At 42.4% G+C, this 26219-nt stretch overlaps 1 long non-coding RNA gene across 1 annotated transcript; it reads right to left on the bottom strand.

Moving 5' to 3' along the window:
- Positions 1-18765: 18765 nt before the first annotated feature.
- On the bottom strand, positions 18766-25184 carry LOC140587425 (uncharacterized). The gene is made up of 7 exons (XR_011989126.1): positions 24679-25184; positions 23815-23907; positions 23516-23629; positions 20018-20151; positions 19637-19758; positions 19399-19506; positions 18766-19092 (listed from the first exon to the last, which is right to left on the bottom strand). It is a non-coding gene; the product is annotated as an uncharacterized lncRNA (long non-coding RNA).
- Between the last annotated feature and the right edge of the window lie 1035 nt (positions 25185-26219).

Below are 26219 nucleotides of genomic sequence, written 5' to 3'. Positions count from 1 at the left end.
GTTACATCACCCTTGTGTGAATGGTCTGTTTCATTGCTCAACAGTTAATTGACGGTGTTAAATCTTCCTCAGTGAACCTGCCGTATACATTGTGCATTTCAAAATAAAACTTCAAGCAACAGCTCTGGAAATAACATGACAGTTCTGCTCTGAATTATTTAATATGTCTGTTAATCGTTAATCATTTTCACAGAACAACAGAATCGACAGAGAAATAATATAATATAATATAATATAATATAATATAATATAATATAATATAGACTGAATAGACTTGGCATGTTATTTCCTCCAGTTCATGCACACTGTTCCTGTGTATTACAATCAGTACAGCATCAGGTGTAATCAAGTCTCACACTTAGAGCAAAGCTCATCAGTATTCAAAATCTCACAATAATTATTGTGACTTTATTTACCATATTGTGACATTGGCAGGGCACACATTGTGACATTGGCTGGGCACACATTGTGGCATTGTGGTGGCTTAATGGTTAGGGAAGCGCACTCGTAATTGAAAGGTTGGAGGTTCAAATCCCCGACCAGCAAGGCACCACTGAGGTACCCTGAGTGAGATACTGCTCCCTGGGTGCTGAATTAGCTGCCCCCTGCTATGTCACATATGGGTTAAATGCAGAAGACACATTTTGTTGTTGTGCTGTGGTGTATCAACAATGACTACTGATCACTAAATTCTAAAAGATTCACATCCTTGATAAACTTATTTATTAACATTGCTTGAATACCATGGCCTTCTTTTTTGAACTGTGCGCATAAGCAAAGTCATTTTTCTTTTTTTTATTCACGAGTTTGTGAGTCAGAGCGAGAGAATGTTAGCTTGTCTTCATGCCATGGTACTCCTGGCCCCCTGTGACCAAAAGCTCAGTAATGACACAGAAAGTGACGAAAGGGCAAGTCGCTTTGATCACTCATCATTTGGCACCTTTGGCACCGGTGTGGTTGTGGAAGGTGACGTAACCCGAGTCGATGGCCGCGGCCTGTCACCTCTGAATAAGTACGTTGTACTCATAACGGCATTTGGCCATTTGGAATGACAGCTGTGAACAAGACACTTGTAGACGTCACGCAAAGGATTACAAAGCAATTGGGAGGCACCGACCCAATGCCACTACTCACTAATGAAATGACATGCCCCTTTCCCACACAATTAAGGATGCATTACAAGTGACCCAGCACCTACAACGCTAAGGCCATTAACAAATGAGTGCGTAAACATTTTTGTCATAATGGTCTGTGGCTACTTTCGCAACTCATCGGCAATCTACAGGGTAATGGATATTTGTTTACATCGCTTTTAATCTGAAGCTGATTAACATACACTGATGGTTAATGGCAAGGTTACATATTCGAGAAAGTTTTTTAGGTAAGCGGAATCAAAACTCTGTCAAAGCCAGAGTATTAAACATTAATTGATGCTCTTTAATAGTCTGGATAAAAATCATATAGCTTGACAACACCACTTAGTGGGACCCATTAAAGGAAGCCACTCAGACTGACTTTAGATTTCGATTGGTTCTGGATATTTACCCACACCGTTATCCAGGTCATTGCCTAATCGTTCCTGTGGAACCAGGAAATTCGGCAGTCATGAGACATACAGACAGGTGTGAGAAAGCTTGTGGGTCACAGCACAGGGTCAAACAGCATCCGATGACCCCTGGAACAATTTTGGGTAAACAGCCTTGCCAAAGGGCCCAAGGCAGCATTAGCTTGCTAACCAGGGGATTTAAACCGGCAACCATCTGATCACTGGTACAGAGTCCCAAGCCACTTCACTACACATCATCCTCAAGAGGGAGTCTTGCAGTTGATATTCCAGAGATGAACACACACATTCAGCAGTCTTGGCCAGGCCTCCCCTGACTTCCCAAAGGTGTGTCACGGTTTATGTAGACGGCTGCCAAGCAGAGGACAGGGAAGGTGGACAGCCTGTTCCCATGGCCACGTACTGTAGCTGCAATCCCATTCGGGGGGGACTTCCTCCATGCCGGCTCCCAGGACTCTTCCACAGTTTAATGGGCTCAGGCAGTAGGAATGTGACATCCTCTTCAATTTCATGAGAGGAACGGGCTACTTCTGTCGGTTTCCGGAAGTGAACATGTGTGTTCAGCAGTGTTTCCAAGCTTAATTGTCCTGGCCTCGTCGCTCCCCTTTGTGCTCCTCACCAGCTATATCATCTTAGGTATAACAGTCAAGGTTTAATTTGCAGCGACTCTGGCCTCAGCATAAGAAAGCACACCATGTGCTCCAGTCGCTCACGACCATGAGATAGCTGCTTGCATTCACTTTCTGTTATGCGGGCAATTATCCTCAGCTCTGCAGCAACGAGATAGAGGCAGCCCCAAGCTAACAGGCAGCCTCCAGCAGATCAACAGCCCCAGCAATGTCCGCCCTGTCACAGACAAAGATATCAGCCCCATCTCTTCTGTCATAACAAGCCTGGGAGTTGAGCATGACCCTTATTTACCCCCCGATGCCCTACAGACAGCTCCGGAATAAAGAAAACTGAGAGACATCATCCAGCTGAAACGTCTCACTACACCACAAGCTGACAAATGCATGTGCAGAAATGCTGTGCAGGTTTCAGGTTCAGGTTCAGAAAGTGCAAATCCAGACCAAGATTTTGTTTCAACCAACCTGTTGCATACTCTGTGACTGTGGATCATTATACTCAACTGGTTGGTTGAAACGAAATCTTGGTCTGGATTTGACCTTTCTGAACCTGAAATGCCCACCTCTGCTGCTTTCAAGGACTCACCAGCAAACTCATTCATACAAAACCCACGGGTTATAAATAAAAGGATTTCACTCCATTCTGGCTGATCTCAGTCAGCCACCAATTAGCCAAATACCTGAACCAGAGTTGGAAAATTCTGGTTCAGAAAGTACCAATCCAGACTAATATTTTGTTTCCACCAACCAGTTGAATATAACAAGTCAGTCATAGAGTATGCAACAGGTTGGTTGAAACAAAATCTTAATCTGGATTTGTACTTTCCAGACCTGAAATTTCCACCTCTGACCCAAACTGAAGATTATTTTTCTTGTCTTTGATGTTCCAGATGAGTGATTCCCAACTTGATCCTTGGGGACCCACAGACAGTCCACATTTTTGCTCCCTCCCAGCTCCCGGTAGAGCAAAAACATGGATGCTCTGTGAGTCCCACTGGTCTAGATAAAAATTTATTCCAGTACCTGCCCATTCCAGTACCTGCCCATTCCAGTACGATGTGGATTTTGGAAATGGCAGGCATCACACCCAGCAGAAAATCAATCATTCCATCTAGGTGTCCCAAGCACTTACTATCCAAACGGTTACCTTTCCTTCTTTTAGAAACTTTATTTACTTCACATATCTGTAGGTCTAGAGTGCTGGGCTGCAACTTTAAAATTAGCATTTTTCCTGATAAAGATCAATATTTTTTATTCAGAAAACAAAATAACTGCACCAAGGACACTGATTGCAATGCAATGAAAATAAAAAAAAGTGTTTGGAGTCGATTTATTCACCATACTTGCATGCAAAATTTAATGTCTTTAATGCTGTTGGACGCCTGCTGTGATAAGACTGTAAGATGCTGGGTTTAATATCTCTGCTATTTTCTTTAGAAAGAGGAGCTTTCAAAGCCTTTCCTCTCATCCAGCTGTTTCTCCAGCATCTTACAGTATTTATACCGTCTGTTTTCACATACAAAAATGTCGCGTCTCTGTATCAGCAGCACATAGGTACCTGCCCTCTTTCGAATCTGAACTTTCAACTTTGCAGTACTGTACTTCCTGAAACACTGTAACACCTGTTTCCTGTTGAATATGTTTGTCCGTTCCTCACCACAGACCTTAAACCACAACAGCCTCCAGCAGCAGAGATGGTTTATGCATGTTTGTACTTTGACAAAGACAAAGTGATTGGGGGGTGTCTGTATTCGTTATTTGGTGTAGAAATATCTAATTTAGTGATCATTAGTCATTGTTGACACACCACAGCACACAGTGCACAACTAGTGAGTGATATTGCACATGTGCTTGAATATGTCAGTAATGAATTAATCACAGTCACTGCCAGGATGAAAGGGGCACATTTGGAAATCAATGATCTTTTTTCTGTTAGGCAGTAGTGCCGTGTGTGACCTCAAGGCTCTCGCCAGCATGTGTCCTGTGCCCACACTCCAAATGCTTGATGAATATACCTTTCAATAGTCGTGGAAACAAAATAAATGATCTTGGCTGGGAAACCTTGAGTCACAATAAAGGCAGGATAAAAAACAGGCCCTTCCAATTGGAACGTAGACAACATAATCACCATCCGCCGAGGGCTACGTTGGGGCCTTGGTGAGCCGATTTCATGTATATTTGCAGTTATATATCTGTGTGCTTAAGGATACATTTCATTCATCTTTAATTAAAAAAACCTTTCAATTATATAAATTCACGCCATCAAAAGGGCCAGAAAGAAATATAGTACTTTCACATTACGGTTTTTTATATACCTTTGTATATATCAGCCATAACATTAAAACCACTGACAGGTGAAGTGAATAACATTGATTATCTTATTAGAACGGTACCTGTCAAGGGAGCCATTATATATTAGGCAAGTAAACAGTCAGTTATTGAAGTTGATATGTTGGAATCAGGAAAAATGGGCATGTGCAAGGATCTGGAGAACTTTGACAAGGGCCAAATTGTGGCAGCTAGATGATTGGGTCTGAGCATCTCCGAGATAGCAGGTCGTGTGGGATGTTCCTGGTATGTAGTGGTCAGTACCAACTAAAAGTGGTCTAACAAAGGCCAACCGGTGAACCGGCGACAGGGTCATGGGAACCCAAGGCTCATTGATGCATGTGGGGAGTGAAGGCAGCTCATCTGATCTCATCCCACAGGAGAGCTACTGCAGCACAAATTGCTGTAAAAGCTAATGCTGCCTATGATAGAAAGGTGTCAGAACACACAGTGCGTTGCAGCTTGCTGCGTATGGGGCTGTGTAGCCGCAGACCAGTCAGAGTGTCCATGCTGACCCCTGTCCACTGCAGGAGGTGCCTATAACGGACATGTAAACGTCGGTATTGGACCATGGAGCAATGGAATAGTGATGTAGTCAAAACCGAGACCAGAGTGTATCGAGACCAAGGCAGGGCTACAAAAGTCACCATAAAATGTGGAGCATAAGCACCATTGTGGGGCAAGGCAGTATGGCCTAAAATTTGTGTCACAGTATAATTTGAACCATGGATGCTTTTCCTTAAAATTTCAATGTAAATGCTTCTGGAGAGGTAAAACACAGGCAGTAGCCAGTGGCCATTTAATCACAGAGGAACTAGCTGACATGTTGACTGGAATTCAGTTTGAGTGTCTGAGAGCATGTGACGGTTAAGGGATGTGGGGAAGGGTATTTGGCCATTAAAAAAGAAACAAATGTAACTTTTTTAAAATAAGACACGTTATTGGTTGCACTTAAACTTTGAAGCACCCAATCACAGTACTGTGTTAACAAAAAGATGAATATTTAATAGATGTGACAAACACTTGGATGGTGCAGTGGTTAGCGCTGCTGCCTCATAACAACAAGGTCCCGGGTTCAGTCCTGGGTCCTTTCTGTGTGGGGTTTGCATGCTGGATGTTACTTTGACACGTACCACCTACATAAACATATATGGAGACCAAGTACACCTCATCATGGCAACAACATTCCCCAATGGAAGTGGCCTCTTTCAGTAGAGTAAAGTGCTCTGCCACACTACAAAAATTGCTAAGCAATGGTTTGAGGAACATGAAAAACAGTTCAAAGTGTTGACTTGTCCTTCAAATTGCTCAGATCGCAATCTAATTGAGCATCTGTGGGACGTGCTGAACAAACAAGTCAATTCCATAGAGGTCCCAACCTCACAACGATTTAAAGGATCTCCTGGTGAAATCTTGGTGCCAGATACCACAGGACATGTTCAGAGGTCTTGATGAGTCCATGCCTCGACGGGTCAGAGCTGTTTTGGTGACAATACACAATATTAGGCAGGTGGTTTTCATGTCATGGCTGATCAGTGTATATATAAAAAATACATCTATATACTTTAAAATACTGTTTAGGTTCAATAAACAATGACTGACAAAAATATTAATTGCAATGAAAAAAATCATCTCCCTGGAAAAACACCATCTACAAGTACTGTGTTTGTGTTATTATGCCTAATGGACAAATAGTGCTATCAAAAGAATATGACTATTCACACATTCCCTTTGCTTCTGAGGCTGTATAATGATTAAAGAGACACATTGTAAACCTGAAGTGCATTTGGACTGGGTCTTACAAATGGGCCTACAGTGGTGGTAGTGCAAAGTACTTGATCAGTCTTCTACAGAATTAAAATTCTATTTAAAAATTGGCAAAATCATAATTTAATTCCGACTAAATCATTACCTAAGCAGTTCGATGTATTTACCACTAAGACTTACCACTTACACATATCATCTGAACAGGTAGGGGAAGGAGTCATGAAAGGAGAAGCTGTCAGCGAGATTCAATGAAGGATAACAGAATGTTACATAAACAGGATAAACAAATACGGTGGGGGGGTATTTTTGGGAAGTGGCCTAGACACACGTTTGCAAGATGACAGGTAGGTACACACACGTAAACTGGGTGCAAGAGCTGTGAAAATACTGCTTTGATTATGACAGGAATGTAGAATCAAACTCACCATCAGATGGAAACTTCATAAATTCATAACCTCTTAGCACTACAGAAGTCAGGGCCTTGGAAAATGCCTCTCTTATTTTTTTAAATAGCTAGGTAGACAAATGGAGAGTGCTTGTTTCACAAAGGGAGCGATAAATGAAAGAAAAAAAGTTATTTTCAAGGTCTATTTATCCCTGTAGTAACTGAGAGAAGCCAGACATACACAAAGACCAAGCCTAGGCCAACTTTTGAAGAAGCATAATTGCTGTCTTGATGCAAAAAATACATATTTTTTGAAATATAGAACACTTCTCCTGTTGGGTCTTTAGCAACAAATGAAAAAAGATCAGTTGGAAAGCAGGCACATTGTATACTGCACAAAGGATCTCTGAAAAAGAGACCTTCAGTGTTCAAAAGCCTTACAAAATGTGAAATTCATTTAACACACTAACACTTCCCTGCAAAAATATAAGCAATGAATTTCTTGCTGGCTGAATAAATTTATTTCTGAGGTTTCTGCAGCATTGCTTTCAGAAAATCAAGCCGATACTGACCTGTGCTGTGGGTGGTTACAGGCGAGTGAGTGACAGTCAGTAAATGGAGTTAGTAAGCATGTTAATCCTTAAAACTTAGATCAAAACCAAAAGAATTTTCGAGAATATTTACAAGGAATCAACAAAAGTCAGGGGCTTGGAAAATGCCTCTCATTTTTTTTCCAGCTAGGTAGACAAATGGAGAGTGTTTGTTTCACAAAGGGAGCAATAAATGAAAGAAAAAAGAGTAATTTAAAAGGCCTTTTTATCCCTGTAGAAATGAAGATAAGTCAGACCTACAAAGAGCAAGACCCAAACCCACTTCTGAGCTGCTGTCATGATGCAAAAAAAAATACAAAATAGCACACATGCGTCTGTCGAACGTAGACAGGTTATGTCTAAACAATGTAATACTCAATACTCAATGTAATACTCGATACTCATTGTAATACTCATTTGCTAATTGGCACGACGTTTACGCATGAGCAGTTTCTGATCTGCAGCCAACACAAATCTGAGGTATTTGCAACCTGTTTGCAGTCTTCCAGTGGTGTATTTATGCTACCTAATACATCACATCAGTGCAAATACATTGCGGAAACATTGCAAACAGATTGCAATGGCTGGAGCCCTGCACATTTTTGGGTTTCCCCTCATTTAACACACCTGATGCTAATTACCTTGTGCTAATTACCACACATCTTTTGAGCTGAATCATTTGTGGTGGAGCAAGGAAAGAACTAAGATACACAGGGCTCCGGCCCCCCAGGACTGGAATTTGACGCCCCTGCTCTAGAGAATGGAACCATGTATTGAAATGCAGTGCTGGTCAGACGCACCTGAAAACATCTTCAGAAAGACCTACAACAATGTTTGATTTTCACTTCTTTGGTGATATATACACACATACAGATCCTTAGACAAATTGTAATCAAATAATTCCTGTTTGAAGTTCACGCTACTACTGGTGACTTGACAGAAGAATATAAATTTGTCCATAGCTTCATCTCTTTATGATCTCAGGAGATCGTGGTTAGATCTTCAGCCGCCAGCATAAAATGATGAGTCAAAATATCCCTGAGAAAGGAGGGATGTTGATGGCTTTGTAAAAATGTGTGTGGGTTTGCTATCTAATAGACATCTAGCCAAGTATATTTTTCTTCAGGTGTGCACAGACAAGCAAAAATTACAGAAAAGGCAAAATCCTGAGGTAAAAGATTAAATTCCACTCAGTTTTGTCACCAAGTCCCTGGTCTGTTTTGATACTCGCTGTGAGTTAATACATAAATTGGGGGTTTTGCCGAGGTAAAAACTGATGTGAAATGTGGTGGTTCTCCGTAAGCAGGAGTGAAAACATTTTAGATTGTGATGCTGAATCCAAGGATCAACTTAGAGCTTTAGGCCTTGTGAAATCGTTGTTTCTTAGGTAGGTAGAGATTCATGCAGAAAATGGAAAAGTGAAACTGCAGGAAATGAAATTGCTAGATGTAATACGTGTAGCGTATGTAACAATCCTAATGTAAGAGAAAGAATTGTTACCAATAAAGAAGCAATTTTCCAAATTACAATGCATTAGTGTTCAAGGATGGAGTAACAGAAATTAAAACATAATGCAGTTTAAGATACTCGTTGATTACGTGAAGCATTTATCATCACTTAGAATATGTATTGATGCATAGGGGTGGTTCCTTCTTTGTTAATTGTTTGGCTTAGAGTAGGGCTGGACGATTAATCAAAAATTCATTTCAATTACTTTTTTGGCTTCCCAAGATTATCAAACCATAAAACGATGATTGTGCTACATCTCTTTTCGCGATGACAATCCCTCTGTGACTTAAACATCCAGTGCCCCCCATTTCCAGCCCATTTTTATTTGTTTCTCATGTGAATCATATTTAGAATTCAAAGAAATTCACTGTTAAAAGACAAGTTTTTTTTTTTAGAGTTAATAAATGCATTTTTCCAAAGTCAAATAGTAACCGTGTTAAATAATTGTGATCTCAATATTGCCCAAACTAATCATGATTATGATTATGATTTTTACCATAATCGAGCAGACCTAGCCTACAGTCAAACAGGTATGCATGCCTTTTGGAGTCACCTATAGGAGGAAGAGATTACTTACAAGCAATCAGGGACAAAATGAAAGAGAACCAGCAATAATTCATATGTTAAAAGTTATGAACAGAATCGGTGACAAAGGGCAGCCCTGGCGGAGTCCAACCCTCACCGGAAACAATTCCAACTTACTTAGTGCCGACAATGCAGACCAAGTTCTGACTCCAGTCGTACAGGGACCGATCAGCCCTTATAAGGAAGCCCGGCACCCCATATTCCCTGAGCACCCCCCCCACAGGACTCCCCGAGGGACGCGGTCGAATGCCTTCTCCAAGTCTACAAAGCACATGTAGACTGTTGGGCAAACTCCCACGCACCCTCCAGGACCCTGCGGAGAGTATAGAGCTGGTCCACTGTTCCACGGCCAGGGCGAAAACCACACTGCTCCTCCAGACCTGGCTCAAGGCGGGGGGGGCGGTGATCCGTGTCCAGGCCAGGGAAAACGTGTATCCATGTTATTTCTCATCATAAGGGGTCTGATGAACCGCACTTTGTCTGGTTCCTCACCCAGGACCTGTTTGCCTTGGGAGACCCAAGGCTCCAGGAGAGGCCTGACAGCCACACAATGAACCAATCCTGCCTTGATCAAAAGACCTTCCTGAAGACTTAAGAAAGACATTGAAATATATCAGTCTGAAATGGGGTACAAAGCATTATCTGAAAACCTTGGATTCCACTGTGGGAGCCATCATCTCCAAATGGAAAAGCTTGGAGCAGTGGCAGGCCTAGCAGAATTATGCCAAAAGCGCATAGAAAACTCATCAGGGAAATCACAGCAGACCCTGGAGGAACATCTAAGGAACTATAGGCCTCTCAGATCAGTAAATGTCTGAATCCATGATTCCACAGTTAGAAAGACACTGGGCAAAATTGGTGGGAGAGTTGCAAGAGAGGGGGGAAAAACCTAAAAAAAAACATCTTGATTACCCCCAACACTTTTAGGAGAATGTTCTGTGGACTGATGAGTCAAAAGTAGAACTATTTGGAAGACTTGGATCCTACATAAAGCAAACAGCTTTCCACACAAAGAACATCATGCAAAGCCAACATTTCTCCACAGCCAAAGACCCCAAAGATTTCCTTGTACTGCAAGCATTTGATTGCAGTTGTTGCTTATAAAGGTGACACAACCAAGTACAGACGCTCCTCTACTTACGAACTTTCAGACATACGAACAGAGAACTGTAAGTCCAAATTGTGTTCATTGGGCTCCCGTTTCCTGTCCGCAACATCAATTTTTTTTTCTGCTCACCAATTCCGCCTAGTACGACTTCTGGCCGCTACTCCCACCGCGCAACAGCGTAGCGTGCGTACTCCCAGCATCCTAGTACTTTGACCTTGCGTATACCCTTAGAATGATGTTGAATAACGACTTACGAACATTTCAAGTTATGAACAGCCGTTCGTAACGTATCTCATTCGCAAGTAGAGGAGTGTCTGTATTGAGTATAGGTGAGCAATTACTTAGTAAAATGGGTGTTGGTGAATTGTTTTCGTTCAATAAATCATCATTTAAAAATGGCATGTTGTCTTTACTCAGGTTGTCCTTTGTATTACTCTAAATCTGATTGGAGACCAGACAAAATGAAGTGCTATGGATACAAAAAGATGGGGGACGTAGATGGGTGCAAATACTTACTGCAGGTGCAGACAGGCTACTGGGAAGTTTGGGAATTTTCCCGGTAGGTCAGTCTTGTGAGGGCCGGTCTTTCTTCCCCAACCTCGGTATTACGTAGTATGTATGCCCAATCCCTCAGTCGATCTTGGCGTGTTTCCAAGTTGTTCGCAGGAGATGATTAATGGACTATGCTTTATTTCATTGGTAGTCAATCGATTGATCACAATCGGCATAATATACCAAGGAGATACCCCCCGCCCACCCCAACCCAGTCGGCAGCAAATCCCCAGGCTGCTTTTTTGCTTTTGGTTTCCAGTCCACCCTTGCGACACTGTATTTCTAAATTAATCTTAGAAGATTTCCTTTAACCATCTTAAGCCCACTCAATCACAACCTAGGCTAGCAAGAATGTTAAATAAGGTCCTTAGGAGTTTTAAAATACCTTGATAAGATCAACAAAGGATGTCAACCTGAGTACATACAAAGGCTGCATAGTCAGTGCTTATTCACTCTGTCTGCTTTCATACAATCCACGTGACATAATGGATGTATTATATTAAATTGCTGAAGTGTTTCTTACATAATTTAGCTTCTTAGATTAGAGAGGATAGGGAGTAGTTATAATTAGTACAAAGGTTGGAAACCTGGAGCCAGGGGCAGATGTGATAGGATTAAGATGGGTTATTTTTGAGTTTAATAGTTTTCCTTTTGAAAGTGGCAAGTAGAACCATGTAGAACCTTTTTTTGTCGGGTATGCTTTTTAAGAATTTTGCAGAATCTGAATCACCAAGCTGCATTTAACAGAACCTGAAACTATGGTAAACTAGGTAGAAAAAATGCAGAAAGGGAAATAGTTTGAACTAAAATCATTCACAAAATTCAAGAGAAGTGTTTTGCTTCCTTCAAAAGTTCTGAACATATTGCAGGCAATGTTTATGGACCATAAACCTGCTGTTAGTTTACTGTTGAACTTTGTTCCATTACAGCATATATGGATGGCACATAAATTGGCAGAATTGTTTTTGTAAATGCAGATGTTGTTGTTTTCACAAAAAATAATGGCTGAAAGTTTCCCAGCATTCTCAAGGATTAAATATTTGTGAAATTTAGTTAATGCATAATTTATATTCGTATTAATAATTCGAGGAACCTCGTAAATTGTGTGAGTGAATGGTGTGTGAGTGTGTCCTGTGATGGGTTGGCACCCCATCCTGGGTTGTTCCCTGCCTTGCATCCGTAGCCTCCAGGATAGGCTCCGGGCCCCCCACGACCCTGAAAAGAGCAAGCGGTTACAGAAAAGAGATGGATGGATGGATAGATGCAACCTCTGAAAGGTAGATTGAAGACAAATCTCAAAGGGGAACTGATTTCATGTACCCATTTGTTTAAAACACAACTCATATTTCATATACCACAAATAAACAGCTGTAGCTTTAACTGGATAAAGGCTTTAATAATACTGGCATTCAGTCTCCAGCATGTTTTTTAAAATATATATTATATAAAATACTGAAAAGAAAATTCTGAGATACTGACTCATGGCTTGTGTATGACTGGCTTCCTAAGGTGAAGGTCATAAACTATATAAACAGAAAAACTAAACATTTGCAGCCCTTGGCAAGAACTGCACAGTGAAGAACAGCCAGCCTGGATACTCAGAAGGGCTTAACTGACACTGATGAATGGCCTCACCTCACCCAACATTTAAATATGGAGGAGAGTGCCACACCAAAGCGGCACCCCAGGGCAGACAAGAAAATGCTAGTTTTAGAGGCAACACAGACCAAATCAGTTCCCCCACAGCTACCAAACAGGGACCAAACAGCAACCATTTTCTGATTAATAAGAGCAGGGATGCACAATGGGACACTGCGATGCACACGCACACGCAAACATGCAAATGAACGCCATGCACACAGATACTCCCTTCCTGTCCTTGCATTCTCTTTATATACCAGATGGATTCTGTAATGGGCTCACAGAGCAACAGGCAGCTGCCCCGCAAATGCTCGCGCTTTACGTTCTCCGCGCTCATTTTCCTTCCTCCCGCTCGCGAATAGGTGAACTGCCTAATGCGAGACAGCCTGGCATAAAAATAAACAGTGAAGGAACAGTGACAGTTAAACACCTGAAGATGCAGTGGATCATGAGACCCTGCTTATTTTCTTTATTGCTCGCTTTCAAACTGCCAGTGAATGTTCTGGCACTGAGAGTGAGGCATGCTGGGTAGATCATGAAAGCCAATACGCCCGGTGCACTGGTATTAGCCACCTTGTGACCACAATGTGAGGTTTTGCTGTGCAGTGAGCATGCCTGAAGTCCTGATGGTCACTACTCCATATTTCTATTCTGCCAGCGTTACCGTGGCAACAGTAGTTTCTATGGTACTTACTCTTTAAGCTGTTGCGAGTTTTAACTGAATTTTGATAAGGACACACTGAGTTTCCTAATTCCAATTTTAAATATGGTTATTTCATAACAAAAATGATTCACATTCCAATAGCTGGTCCTTCAGTATTATTACTTACTCTATTTATACTGTATGTTGGACCAGCTGAATTAACAAATAATTGTGTGAAGTGCAGCTCCACCAGACTATGCCCCATTCCCACTATGACATTGGCCTAACTGTGGTTGCTGGGGGTAAAAAAAAATCTACTTGTTACTAATAGTTTATAAACCATTTCTGTGACCATAATAATGTGCTCAGCAGGTAGGGAATTTGTGCCTGTGAAGGTTGTGGGTTTGAGTAAACATTTCACCGTTGGGCCCTTGAGTAGGGGTCTTAACCCCGAATGTTCAGGGTCCTGCTCCCCGACCGCAAGCTTTCCTCACTTATACTGTAAGTCACTTTGCAGAAAGATGTCTGCTAAATTAATGATAATTAATCTGTCTTCCAGGTCTGCTTAACCATGGTGGAATGCCTGAAGATAACCGCAGAGCAGGGGACGCCGTTAACTGGATGCCCGTCCTTCAGGGGAACCTACAAATTTTCTCAATACGCTATTAGATCTGCTATTCCATCCATCCATCATTTTTCTATAACCAGTAATCCAAGACAGAGTCATGTTGAGCCTTGAGTTTAGAACTGTTTTTATTGATAATTCTTCATTAAATCTGCATATTCCTTCGTTATGACTGGCCCCAGTATCTCTCTTGTATGTGATGCTTTTCGCTTTCCAGCGTTAATATGTGCATGTTACTGAAAGCTCAGTGGTGCACATGTATCGAGGACTCCGGTTAATAAAAGTGAAGCTCAAGCTGATACTGTGAAGGCGTTTTTTTTTTGTGTGTGTTTCTGTTTTCATAGCAACCATCGCTCAAAGGTTGAACACATTACCTGCAGTACGCTAGAAGGAGAGCATCCTAGGAGCGCGAGAGGCAAGGCTACCCCACCCATCACCTCCAGGAAGCTGCACGGCAACACAGAGAAGATTTTAACTCATTTTCTAATCAAAACTGACCTTAAAGAAAATGCTGAATGCTAAGGAAATATGGAAGTAATGAATTATTATGATCATGTCCTGGGCTATTTGATTTTTCTTATCGCACATATACTTTATTTATATTTATTTATATATTTACATTCTTTTTCAGGATGTTATGTTTACATGTCTACGTTGTGTGCACTAAAGTGTGTTGCGCTTTATCTTGTATTGCATTATTTGCTGCTGAACACAGTCAATAAAGTTCTTATCGTATCTTATCTTATCTTATGCTTATTTCCAATTTTCCTAGCTGACATTTAATACGCCTGCTTATAAAGCAACGTCCGTTTCTACAGATTCAGCTTTGTGGTATTTCAGGGAAATTTACATTCATTCGCAGACAGAATTGGGTAATTCAGGTCCAGAGAGAGTTAAAGCCCAGACCGGGATTTTGTTTCAACCAACCAGCTGAGTACTCTGTCACTGTGACTCTTTATGCTCAACTGGTTGGTCGAAACAAAATCTTGGTCTGGACTTTTGCTCTCTGGACCTGAATTACCCAGCTCTGTTTGCAGATGACTTCAGTGTTTGAAGCAAAACTATGCAAAATCTGGGGTCTCGTGCCGTCTGTGAGGTGAACTACGGATCTGTGAAGTGCTCTCCCCCCAGGATGTGAGCCCCCCCCACCACATATGTCCCAAAATCTGCACTAGACCAGCCACGCTTTATAAAAAGAGCCATACTCTCCCTCCTGACGCATCTCTATCTGCTCAGCCTGGCTCCGCCTCCTTTCAGCCATCCAGCTGCCGCCAGCTGTGCATTTTTCAAAGATGAGAGGTGGAGACAGAGTCACTTAATGAAGGAACCACTGCCTTTGATGTGCTGTGAGTATTTTATCTCCTCAGCCCCCCCCCCCCTTGCCACACACGCCTTATGCGTCCTTATAAATCAGCATGTTCCCTTCAGCCAGACAAAGCTTCTCATCCCACAGGAATGCAATAAGACAGAGTCATGGTGTTGTTTCACTGTTGTTTTGAAAAGGAACCTTTTCCCCCCAAGTGGTGCTGTACATCTCAGGTTCTGCAGGTGAACGTGTGCTGCAAATTTATGCTCTGAGGCTTTCAAGTCCTGGAACCGCATAGCCTCACACTTGAGCCATAAGTTCCTTCGCCAAAAAGATTTTCTTCACAAGTGTGGAAATTAGGCCACAAAGATACACTGTGAAATAACGACAATGTATTTTTTCTATTCAGTAAACTGGAACTGTTTAGCAGGCGGCACGGGGGTGCGGTGGTTAGCACTGTTGCCTCACACTGCTGGGATTAGAGTCTCTGCCGCGGCTCTGAGTGTGTGGAGTTTGCAGCTTCTCCCGTGTCGTCGTGGGGTTTCCTCAAGGTACGGTACAGTACTCCAGTTTCCCCCCACAGTGCTGAGGTTAATTGGAGCTACCAAATGCCTGTATGTGTGCGTGTGTGAGTGAATGGTGTGTGAGTGACTGGTGTGTGAGTGACTGGTGTGTGAGTGACTGGTGTGTGAGTGAATGGTGTGTGAGTGACTGGTGTGTGAGTGAATGGTGTGTGAGTGACTGGTGTGTGAGTGACTGGTGTGTGAGTGAACGGTGTGTGAGTGAACGGTGTGTGAGTGAATGGTGTGTGAGTGACTGGTGTGTGAGTGAATGGTGTGTGAGTGAATGGTGTGTGAGTGACTGGTGTGTGAGTGAATGGTGTGTGAGTGAATGGTGTGTGAGTGAATGGTGTGTGAGTGAATGGTGTGTGAGTGACTGGTGTGTGAGTGAATGGTGTGTGAGTGACTGGTGTGTGAGTGAATGGTGTGTGAGTGAACGGTGTGTGAGTGACTGGTGTGTGAGTGACTGGTGTGTGAGTGAACGGTGTGTGAGTGACTGGTGTGTGAGTGACTGGTGTGTGAGTGACTGGTGTGTGAGTGAATGGTGTGTGAGTGACTGGTGTGTGAGTAAATGGTGTGTGAGTGAATGGTGTGTGAGTGACTGGTGTGTGAGTGAATGATGTGTGAGTGACTGGTGTGTGAGTGAATGGTGTGTGAGTGAATGGTGTGTGAGTGACTGGTGTGTGAGTGAATGATGTGTGAGTGACTGGTGTGTGAGTGAATGGTGTGTGAGTGACTGGTGTGTGAGTGAATGGTGTGTGAGTGACTGGTGTGTGAGTGAATGGTGTGTGAGTTACTGGTGTGTGAGTGACTGGTGTGTGAGTGAATGGTGTGTGAGTGACTGGTGTGTGAGTGAATGGTGTGTGAGTGACTGGTGTGTGAGTGAATGGTGTGTGAGTGACTGGTGTGTGAGTGAATGGTGTGTGAGTGACTGGTGTGTGAGTGAATGGTGTGTGAGTGACTGGTGTGTGAGTGACTGGTGTGTGAATAAATGATGTGTGAGTGACTGGTGTGTGAGTGACTGGTGTGTGAGTGAATGGTGTGTGAGTGAATGGTGTGTGAGTGACTGGTGTGTGAGTGACTGGTGTGTGAGTGAATGGTGTGTGAGTGAATGGTGTGTGAGTGACTGTTGTGTGAGTGACTGGTGTGTGAGTGAATGGTGTGTGAGTGACTGTTGTGTGAGTGAATGGTGTGTGAGTGACTGGTGTGTGAGTGAATGGTGTGTGAGTGACTGGTGTGTGAGTGACTGGTGTGTGAGTGAATGGTGTGTGAGTGACTGTTGTGTGAGTGAATGGTGTGTGAGTGACTGGTGTGTGAGTGAATGGTGTGTGAGTGACTGGTGTGTGAGTGAATGGTGTGTGAGTGACTGGTGTGTGAGTGACTGGTGTGTGAGTGAATGATGTGTGAGTGACTGGTGTGTGAGTGACTGGTGTGTGAGTGAATGGTGTGTGAGTGACTGGTGTGTGAGTGAATGGTGTGTGAGTGACTGGTGTGTGAGTGACTGGTGTGTGAGTGAATGGTGTGTGAGTGACTGGTGTGTGAGTGAATGGTGTGTGAGTGACTGGTGTGTGAGTGACTGGTGTGTGAGTGACTGGTGTGTGAATAAATGATGTGTGAGTGACTGGTGTGTGAGTGACTGGTGTGTGAGTGAATGGTGTGTGAGTGACTGGTGTGTGAGTGACTGGTGTGTGAGTGAATGGTGTGTGAGTGAATGGTGTGTGAGTGACTGGTGTGTGAGTGAATGGTGTGTGAGTGACTGTTGTGTGAGTGAATGGTGTGTGAGTGACTGGTGTGTGAGTGAATGGTGTGTGAGTGACTGGTGTGTGAGTGACTGGTGTGTGAGTGACTGGTGTGTGAGTGAATGGTGTGTGAGTGACTGTTGTGTGAGTGAATGGTGTGTGAGTGACTGGTGTGTGAGTGAATGGTGTGTGAGTGACTGGTGTGTGAGTGAATGGTGTGTGAGTGACTGGTGTGTGAGTGACTGGTGTGTGAGTGAATGATGTGTGAGTGACTGGTGTGTGAGTGACTGGTGTGTGAGTGACTGGTGTGTGAGTGAATGGTGTGTGAGTGACTGGTGTGTGAGTGAATGGTGTGTGAGTGACTGGTGTGTGAGTGAATGGTGTGTGAGTGAATGGTGTGTGAGTGACTGGTGTGTGAGTGAATGGTGTGTGAGTGACTGGTGTGTGAGTGACTGGTGTGTGAGTGAATGGTGTGTGAGTGACTGGTGTGTGAGTGTGCCCTGCCATGGGTTGGCACCCTATCGTGGATTGTTCCCTGCCTTGCGTCTATAGCCCCAGGGACAGGCTCCCCCCCCCCTGCAACCCTGAATGGGCCATGTGGTTTCAGAAAATGGAAGGATGAAACCTTTTTGAATATTAAAAGCATTTAATTTTGACTTTAAAATGAATTGATTTTTCAGAATTGTCAAATGAAATACATGCAGTGAAATCAAATAGTTGTTGCCAAACCTTGTTCGGTTTCATTAAACTCAATGGAATAGATAATGGTCTAACATCACTACCTTTGGCAGGCAAAAGAGTGATGCATAGCGTGTCACTAATATGCACAACAGGAATTGCTGAAGTATCAACCTGACATCACAAGAACTATTTTTATTTATTTATTTTTTTGTCTGTGACGTACAGTACAGTCATGGCAAATTTAAATATGAAATGTATCTTTGAGATGCATATATACGTATGATGTTTGGGATCGTGACTGTTGGAGCAGAATGTCTCTGGAGCTGGGAAGGAAAGTTCTGCACCTCAGCATTTCCCTGCACATGCCAGAAGCTGGAGGAAGCAGAACGATTAGGAATAAATGACTGGAAAATGTCTCATCTCTTCACACTCTCCCTGCTTTCTCCGATCGCACACCAACCTGTACGGCATCTCCTGTCTTGTCGTGGGTGCCTCCTCCCACTCCCGGCCCCCTCAGACACCCCCCTCTTGGGGGGGGGGGGGGGGGGACCTTCACTCCCTCTCAGCAGAGCAGCCGGGAGGGGGGCGGCAAGCTCCATCTGCAGCAGGGGTCCGGTGATCAGTCACATTTCACCGCAGACGCTGCGTTAGCGCAGCAGACCCTGCTCACGATCGTCACGCCGCATGCTCGTCGCGGGAGTTACGCCAAAAGGACTCGGGCCGGTTTTCCCAGCTGAGAAAGGGATACACGTGCATACAGGACATGACGATGCACGTGGGGGAGCTGATTCACCTCACACATCCAGGGGTGGGGGGTCCAGTCCTGCAGCTGCTCTGCCTGTGTGTGAAATGCATGTTGCCCCCATTTTAAACAGGTTTCCTCCTGAAATGCAAAGACACGCAGATAAGGGGGTATTTCTAAATATTATGTGAGCTCTGCAATGGACTTGCATCCTACCCAGGCTCTTCCCCAGGGAAAAAGGCTCCGGACAGTGTTTCCCAATCCAGTCCTCGGCGACCCAAAGTCGCTCCAAGTTTTTACTCCCTCCCAGCTCCCGGTAGGAGCAAAAATTAGTACCGTCTCTGGGTCCCCAAGGACCGGATTGGCAAATACAAGCTCCAGGCCTTGGCTGTACTGGTAAGCGGATAGATGAAGATATTATCCACGTCATATTCCAGTGAATGCTACCTGCTGGTTTGCCTGAGGTTTCTGGTCCTGTTTACATGCAGGTGACCGGGGGCTTTGAAAAAAAAAATATCACAGGCTGCTTTTTCAAGATGTTTGTCCAGGATCGCTCTGGGTGGAAAAAAAAAAAGGAAAAAAAAGGTTTGCACCATCCGTGTATGTGAGAGGAAGCAAATCTGTTCCTGGCTAGGTGTGATTCATGTAGGAGACATGCATCTGTAGCGCGGGCCGGCACACGTACACTGAGACTCTCTAGCGGGATGCGGTCACTGGTACGTGGCTTCATCTGCATGGGGGATCTGATTCATCTGGACCAGGTCTGATCCTGGTGGCTTTAATCTCTCATCTCTACTAATGTTAAACCTAGAAGAAACCACAGAATGTTGAACATTGATGGATTTCTGCTCAAGATTTAATCAATGTTTACTGAATGTTTATTAGATATTTATAGCAAATACAGTATATTCATCCTAAAATGCCTATTTTTAAAAATAGATGGGACTGTGATAACAAATAGCACCTACAAAAATTAAAAAAAAAAAACAACTTCAGGTAATGTTACACATAAACACTGTATTTTAATACAGATAATACAGCAATGAAATATAAATCTAAAATTTACCAAAGAACTCGTTGTGTGTCGCCACATGCACATACTCAGATGCAACCAACAATTTGGAGATGCCAATTAGCAAATGACTTCGGACTGCAGGAGCCGTCCAGAGCACCGGGAGCGACTCTGAGTGAACATGGTACCTGCACAGAGAGAGCCAGGGGGAGGTTTGTAGGTGAGAGGCAACAGCGCTATAAAGTCCTTATTGGAGACCTTAAGCTACAGGGAAAATGAGTGTGTGTGTGTGTGTGTGTGTGGATTAGGTTTATATTACATTGTGGGGACCAAATGTCCTTCACAATGTCATAAAAACCTGTTTTTTTCTCCAGGTCCCCACAAAGATCTGTGAATGCAAATAAAAAACTAAAAATGCCAAAAGGCTTGTATTTTTTTTGCTTACTTATGGTTAATGTTACAGCTGGGTAGGGGTTAAGGTCGTCATGTTGTGATTAGAGTTTTCCCCATAAAAATGAATGGAGAGTCCCCACAAAGATATAATTACAAACCTGTGTGTGTGTGTGTGCATGTCTGTGTGCGCATTCTTATGAAGCTCTAAGGAAAACTGCAGCCTGGTGATAAACAGAGACACTTCACTTAAGGCCATTTTTATTTGTAATTTATACTTACATTCATGTTGCATTATAGTTCATTCATAAAGCATTATAAACATGGCTATAAATATTTAGAAAAAGGCATGACATTATAGCCATGTTTATAATGTATTATGACTGCCTTATGAAGCTCTCATCTGTAATGCACTATAGATACCTTCATTTTCCAGTACAAAACATCCTTAATGCTAATGCATTATAATGCATTATAAAGGTATCTATAGTGCATTATAGATTACAGCTTCATAAAGCATTCATGATGCATAACACATATACCTATACTGTGTTATGCCTTTTAATAAATATTTATAGCCATTTTTATAATGCTTTATGAATGCATTACTATTTGGTATGAATGTGTTTATAAATGACTGAAAACATGATCTTAAGTGTTACCCAGAGATTTTCTGCTGTGTGACCTAAGGTAGGACATCTCACTTTCACCTACTACCAATGGCCTCATTTTTATGGTCTCATCTTCCATTTTCTCTTTCACAAAAAAACCAGAAGAAAAACAAACACAAAAAGCACAGCTGGCAGTGACACTGGGCTTTCCCCAAACACATTTTTTTGTGTAACAGCTAAGCCAGAAAGAGTTGGCCAGTGATGATTTGCTGGCAGACACTGAGCTGTAGTTTAAAATCATGTATCTTTTGTGTTACAACATCATGTTTTATTGATTTTCCGTTAATCCTGGGGGGTTTTTTACACCCACTTGTAAGGGGGTATGTTAAACCATTTTTTATTGACCTTCTTTGCATCTGAAATTTACTTACTACTTATTCGATATCTACATTCGAACAAGTGACGGGGGAGGGTGATCCGCACGCTGGCAGAAAACATTATGCAGACATTTCAGTTCAAGGCTTTGCTGTAAGGTGCAGTTTTTCCAGCTATGCTGCATATTTTTGGACCAAGCTATATAATTAGGCTGCAAGTAGCTGTGTGAGAAGGTAATGCAGCATTTATAAATGCTTAACTGGAGCACTAAAGACCCACTGGACATCGATGAATCATCAAGTTCGCCACACAAAGGCACTTTTTTCATTTTTGCTCATTAATATTTACTAAATGTATGACATTTCAATTCTACCAACTGTAAGTCTGTACAACATTAATGGAATGGAGGGACAGATGGATGGATGGATGGATGGATGAATGGATGGATGGATGGACACTCCCAAGAATTATAATGGAAGAAGATGAATTATGTAATCTGTGAAAGAAAAACAAAACACACAAAAGACCTTAACATGCAGTGCATTTCTTTTCCTCTTGAAAGAAGCATCCAGCTACAGAGTCCATAAATTACTCAATCAGATTAATGTTAATCTGAGAATTTGCTCATCAATAGTACACTTATAAACTGGATTACTACTTATCCAATTTATTTTTGGCTCTCTGTCCTTTTCATACATACAAATACCATGTGGGAATCACACCTGAAATCACCGTTTTGTTTGTTTGTTTGTTTGTTTTCTCAAAGAAATAAAATGACTCTGTTTCCATACTTGCGAATGCATCATCAAAAACCTGAGGGAGGAATTAATTTCTTAAGAAAACACTGAGCAGCAAAAGAATGACTCTGTCAACCGCACCCCCCAACACCCCCCCCCCCCCCCACCCCCCATCAATCCAGTCTCCTACTTTCAAAAAAAAAAAAAGAATCAGTCTTTATATTCATACATATGGGGATATGCTTCCCATTGTGTGCAAGTAACTGGCCAAACTGGAGAAGGCGGGAAGTTGGTAATGGAAATAATAAAGATAATAGAAAACCTACACAAAACGATTCGTGACTCCTGTAAGAAACAGCTGTAGGAGTTGACTGACTAGCGCTTACTGCCGATTACGTAACTGGCGGTTATCGGCTCCGCAGATCAGCGGGTCGGCTCTCCGCTCTCACTTTGGTCCTCTTGGAGAACCGTGAACGAGGTCAGCACTTCAACACCCCTGCACTGTGTGTCCGCTTCCTAACGCATCTGTGTGTCCTCATCTTCATGCAGAGCCAAGCACACACAAATGTCGGGCTTACAATTCCATATGAAAATAGCTGTAGATTATTCTATTTTAATTACCAGGTCCTTTAAAAGATACTCATGAAAAAGGCAAACATATACTGAAGGTTATAATAGAGACCATAATAAATGGTTTAACACTTCATAATGGTTATTTTCTATTACAACAAATATGTTTGACATGTTATCCAATTACAAAAAAGGGATCAAATTTCTTTCTATTTGTAAAACCTGATTTGGTACAGGATTACAAACATCCTTTCCCCTTTTTAATATAATAATAAACATTTTAGTAATCCAGGTAGATATCTATTATTATTTCAGATTTGCATGAAAAATTGCACCATATTTTTAGTGGGAGATACAAGATCTTTCACAATGCAGAAAGAGCCCACAAAAATGTAATGTTTTCATATTCTCTGTTTTATTGTCTGTACCATCACTCATTTCAGTTAGGCTCTTTGACCCTGTGGTTGCTGTCAGTTTCAAACTCCCCGTGTGGTTGACTTCACTATTACCATGTTTACCTGGATCCAGAAAAGTTTTCTCCTGCATGCTGCAGCAATGTTTTTAAGAAAGAAATCTGACAAAAATGTCAGCCATTATGGAACTGTTTTGAAGAACGGGAACGTTGAAGTTACATCTTATACTTTCAAACCCATATGGAAGGATTTTCAGAAACAAATTCCATTTCCGTCAGGATGAAACCCCAAAATATGTTGATTCTGCTTTAGAATTATTATTCGCTTGTGCTGTTGCCTGGCAACTAGGACTGGCCTTGGCTTTCCAAAGCAAGGTATTATCTCTTTGCTTATTCTTTGCCGTAAATTTGATTCATATTTAACATGCCGGAAATGAATCAGAAAATGCAACCTCACCCTGCTTCCCGTGATGTGACATTGCAGTGTCCAAGGGTGAGAAGCCATTTTGAGCAGATAACAGATTCTTAGCTCCGAGCAGGAATGGGTCTGGTCTTCCGAGCCCTTACTCCTCTGGCTCAAGGAAAAAGCAGGAGAATCTGCTGTCATTATTCTCAAAATGTAGCACTTCTTACCAGTCCAGATGCTTTTAGATGTCTTTTTGATTTTCACAACTGAGCCAGAATGAAAACACTCAATAATTTAAACAAGGAATAGTAACTTTTATATTTACTGTCAAAAAGGCATTTTTTACTCACCGCAGCAGATCGTTTGCAAATATCCACATAGCACTTCATGTATCCATTTAACTCATAAAGCCATTTTGTGATCTTTCAAGTTCCAGACTTGACCTTTAAAAAAAAAAGAACTCAAGCTTAGCTTGAATAACCAGAACTGAGCACAGAAATCATTTGCTCCTCTGAGCCGCCCCACTCTGTGATTTAAAAAAAAAATCTTCATCCCAGACTACATATGAGTTACATGTTATATATGTGGATCAATGCACAGGGCGTCTCCAATTTTCTGTCACCCTACAGGTACGTTGACGTGAGGTGGCCCACGTCTCGAATGTTTCTTACAGAAGGTTGAGGCCTGATCACCTCTGCACCTCTGGCTCCTGCAAATGGCCACTAAGGCTAATTAAATGCTCTGTGTCACGACCGATAACTTGTGTACAGTCTTATGAAGCTCTGGGATGTTTATCCATTAATGAGTCTTGCAGCCAATCGGTGTCTAGGTTACAGTCTACGACATTATTCTACTTGCTATTACCTTGCAATATTGGCAAGGTTGTTAACTGCATCATAGTCAAACAGTACTGTATCGGTTATTGTTTAAAACTCTGAAAGTCTGCATGGATTCATTTTATGTGGAATATATCAAACATTTCATGATTAACCTTTTTTTAAGTGTTAGTGTGCCTTTGTATCATTCAGTTCTTTAACAGTTCTGAAAGACTGTGCGTACCATTCAAGGACGTGATTTGATCGAAGATGGGTGCTGAAATATTTCATTACTGAGAAGACCTGTAGTTACCATAGCTCTGAAAAATGTATACGGTATGAGTGTCTAAGCCAGTGAATGTCGGTGTGCAAAGGCATTATTTCGTAGATGTGACTCACTGCCTCTTTGTTGAAATATGTGAAACACAGCTGTCAGAACAGTCAGAGTTCATGATTGCTGTGCATTACCACCAGAAGAGTCTGCAAAATCAGGCATAGGAAAAATAAAGTTACATGAAAACCAGGCAAAATCTTACTCTCTTAATCTTTCTGTCACACAGGTAGTGCCATTCCGTACTGCATGAATACCTTGAGATTATATAATAACCTTGTGTTCAATGTAAACAGCTGCTAATATAGTTGTATTTATTGTCCCAGTATAAGGTGTTTATACAATGAAATGTGGTGTTAAAATCCACAGTCAGTGGTATATTCATTTGGCACAAGCAGCCTACTGTATGTTCTTGTCTGGCTTTCCTCCTCTGAGGTTTACGCGCCGTAATTCTCTTTCCTTACTGGTAACAAGCACTATGGAGATGTACCGAGTGCCGCTTTTAGCTCATAATCCTTCGACTCTTCATTTTCATGTTTCACTTCCCAGCATGTGGGTCACAGCTGGTAGTTAACAGTGTCATACAAATACCAGTGTGAGTAAACTACTGTTTACCTCATAACACCAACAATTCATGGCAAAACAGAAGATTTTAAACAGGAAAGAGTATAGAGACGATTCTCTAAATTTAAGTGTCGCAGCACAGGAAAGCTAAACACACTGACACAAGGCAACAATGTTGCCTGATAGTGCAAATAAAAATCTGTAAAATCCTAACATGCATTAATTCAACTCTCCGTGGCCCTACCAGAATATACTAAAAGCCTGTGGTAGAAATTTTCTGTTCAAGTAACACATTTTTTTTGTATGCTAAGGAATTGGTCTCTACATGGGTGGCATCAAATGGACCAAAGGTCGTAGGTTTGGTTTCAGCACTGTAAGGCTCCATATCAGTCCCAAACGCCTCCCCAAACACACACATGGTACTCCCACGACATTGGTAAGTAGGGACATGTCCGTCCAAACCAAAACCTACATCGTTGGTCAGACCTGTCCTGTAAGGTGTCACTAGTGAACTTTGCCGGTTCTCCTCTGCACACTGACTCTGCAGACACAGCAGTAATGAAATATGGCTCTGGGGACTCAATGGTGACTGACGGTGGCCCCGCTCGTCCCCTCCACCCACACCGGCAGCTCCATGCTGTCACTGCTGTCGGCTTACACTCCTCCACAGAGCCTGCTGCGTTTGAGGAAGGACACTTACACACACACACACTCTTCATGTACAGCAGTAACATCGGGAGAAATAATTCAGATGCACATACAGAGCAGCTCACAAAAAAAAAAAATTCACAAAGAAAATATAAGCACATACCCCATGCACAGAAGCACACAAATTCACTGGAAATAACTTCCCACGCACATACAGACATGGACACGCACGAACCATACACACAGCTACAAAGACCACGCACACGCATACACATAAACAAGCACACGCATAGACACACGCAGACATAAACACACACACAGGAAAGCAGCACACAGACGGCTCGGTTTGGGCTTCGTCAATCAGCAGACTCCGCTACACCTATAGCTAGCGCTCGCG

Source organism: Paramormyrops kingsleyae, unplaced genomic scaffold (genome assembly GCF_048594095.1).
Source record: "Paramormyrops kingsleyae isolate MSU_618 unplaced genomic scaffold, PKINGS_0.4 ups233, whole genome shotgun sequence".
Lineage (NCBI taxonomy): Eukaryota > Metazoa > Chordata > Actinopteri > Osteoglossiformes > Mormyridae > Paramormyrops > Paramormyrops kingsleyae.
Note: the sequence above shows the minus strand (reverse complement) of the source record. Positions and strands in the feature narration are given on the sequence as shown.